This window comes from Haemaphysalis longicornis, unplaced genomic scaffold, assembly GCF_048455015.1.
Source record: "Haemaphysalis longicornis isolate Haplotype H1 unplaced genomic scaffold, Haemaphysalis longicornis Haplotype H1 scaffold_6, whole genome shotgun sequence".
Classification (NCBI taxonomy): domain Eukaryota; kingdom Metazoa; phylum Arthropoda; class Arachnida; order Ixodida; family Ixodidae; genus Haemaphysalis; species Haemaphysalis longicornis.
Genome location: NW_027526407.1, coordinates 51,409,206 through 51,411,690, shown reverse-complemented (window position 1 = coordinate 51,411,690; position 2,485 = coordinate 51,409,206). Strand labels below are relative to the sequence as shown.

Genomic DNA, 2,485 nt, shown 5'->3' with positions numbered 1-2,485 from the left:
AAAGATCCCCAGGTGGTCAAAATCAATCCGGAGCCCTCCACTATACGGCGCGCCTCATCGCCTGCATTTTGCCGGCGCGTTGAACCTTACAATAAATAAATAAATAAATAAATAAATAAATAAATAAATCAGTCGACCAATCAATCAATCAATCCATCAATCAATCAATCAATGACTCGTACGCAATAGCATTTGTGTTCCCGCGCAATCGACTGTTTCTTCAAGACGTGGCGTGATTTATTCGGTTTCAAAAGCCGCGGAAGACGGCCGGTAACGGCCGCATGATCGATAGGGCCGTGCAATCGCGCCAGCCGAAGCCCCTAGCCGACATGAAGAACCACCAAGCAAGAAGGTTATCTTGCGCCGTGACGCAGCATAAAATGCCTTGTCATGCATGCTCCGGTGGCCGCGCGGCGGCGACTTGATGCGATAACTTTTTCGTTTTGTTTTACAACTGGCAGAATGTTCTGGAAGACGATATCAATGTGAAAGAGTGGAAGAGAGTGGAAGGGTAGGCGGTAGCCGACCAATAGCAGCGCTCTGTAATGCCAGGATGAGCGCGTTTTAGAACAAGGGGTACGCCATCTTGCCTATCCTGTTGCGCATCGGGCGCAGAGTAGCTGGTTCTGTGGTAGCTGGCGGCGCGGTGACGGCGGCGATGGACAGGTGAGTTTTTTTCCACGCGGTATACTGTCTATTAGGGAAGTTTGGTTCGCGCTAAGAGGTGTTTTAATGCCATAAGTGTTGTCGTTTTCGTTTCCTTCAGTCGTTTTTCGTTGTGCCTGTGCCATCCCCGCTCCCAACCGGCTCGCTCGGACAAGCGTATACCCACGAGGGCCTCACGGACTTCACAGTCTTCACCGACGACTCTTCCAAGTGGTGAGTTCCGTGGCTGAAGGCCCGGTGCGACGTGCGGCGTGCCCACGAAACCGGCTTTCGTATCATTTTTTTCGCGACGCTGAACGTTTGCGTATTTGAATTTTCCTAACCGAGCGCACATTAGCCTCGGAGCCGGACGTTTCCTGGGCCGTCGCGACGCAGGGATTCCGACTGTCGCCAAAGCTTTGCGGTGCGCGTTAGGCTGTAGCTTTCGGGACAGCGGCGCAGTGGCGGTGTTGGAGCCCTTCGCCACTGCCTCTAGCGTCGGACTCAGCTCGGAAGCCCCGTTAGGTTGTGGTGATAGTCGGTCTTCCTTTCCGAACGCCGCGGTAGCCGAGGTATATGCACTTCGATAATGCCTTCCGCTCGCACGTCCTCGGTTCGCGCGGCGTTCGGAATACAGTCGCCACCTTCAACGAGCATCACTGAAGCACGGAACGCAGCTCTGCGGTCCGCGGCTCCAAATTGGGGTCGTGGCAAAGGCGAGTGATGGAATTGGTGTCCTTGGTTCCTTTTCAGGTTCGCGTCCTGCACCGCCTCCGCCCTCCCCTTTCCCTGACCCTTGCGTCGTGTCTTATTGCACTTGCTCCTTCGCGCAAACATGCACTACTCTTCTGGCTAGGCAGGTACACGTCTCCATCTGTCCTATCTAGCTCGACGACGCGTGTTCTGTACAGAGGTGTTTTCGGGTAATAAAAGTGGTTCTGTCGCTGTTCGTCTGTGTTGCTTTGCCTTTCAGCGTCCCTTCCCGTTCCTGGCAGGCGTAATCCTGGACCCCGCACTCGGTAAGCAATGATCGATGACCTCGCAAAATGTAGCATTTTTAACGTGATTTGCCTTTTGTTGCAGTTCGCCTCCTGTCTATGCGTCCCGGCAACCGCCGAGTAGGACTGGTGCCGTCATCGAGCCGTCCAGAATGCCGTTCGAGTCGAGCTGTACATGGCTGCGCCTGTCTTGAAATCATTAAACCCTGTTTGCTATCGGTAAGGAATGGTGATCTCCCTAAACATAACATTTTTAACGTGATTTGCCTCTTGGTGCAGACCACATCCGTCCTGGTTACCACCTTGGAGGACGGTGCCGTCATCGAGCCTTCACGGATGCCGTTCGAGTCGAGCTGTCCGTCGCTGCGCCTGTCTTGGAATTAAACCCTGTTCGAAACCGGAGTACTGCCTTTGTCGTTTGTACACAGTTGATGCGGCTCGCTGGCTCTGTCGGCTCGAGCGACATCAAGTACTGTGTCGGTCTCTTGTACCTATTTTCGAACAGTATTTTAGCAAATCCTAGTTGTCATAATGGCGCTCATTAAAGTTGGGAGAGAAAAAAAAAGTTCGCACTCCTAGTGAGCATAATTCCAAAAATGATTCGCTAGGAATGCGGTTATAAGGACAGCCATTGACCCCGTGTGAACGTCGTTCCGTTCATGAAGCGAAGTTCTTACCCGGGTACTTTGTCCTCTGGCTGGTGTGAAAGTGTTCATTCTAGGCAACGTGTCCTCCCAGGATTTGGCCCCGGACGGCGAAAAAGGTAAACAGACTGTTGTGTGTAACTTGTACAGGGGCGTTCGGCGTAGCCGCCGGCAAAGTAGTATGCAGACAGAAGTCTG

At 52.9% G+C, this 2,485-nt stretch overlaps 1 long non-coding RNA gene across 4 annotated transcripts; it reads left to right on the top strand.

The window, feature by feature from the left end:
• Positions 1 to 579: 579 nt before the first annotated feature.
• Positions 580 to 2,043, top strand: LOC144142647 (uncharacterized). 4 transcript variants are annotated; one of them, XR_013317013.1, is made up of 5 exons: positions 580 to 666; positions 767 to 1,361; positions 1,619 to 1,664; positions 1,729 to 1,862; positions 1,923 to 2,043. It is a non-coding gene; the product is annotated as an uncharacterized LOC144142647 (long non-coding RNA). The 4 variants fall into 4 exon arrangements; XR_013317016.1 differs by having other exon boundaries at positions 767 to 1,505; XR_013317015.1 differs by having other exon boundaries at positions 767 to 1,664.
• Positions 2,044 to 2,485: the final 442 nt, after the last annotated feature.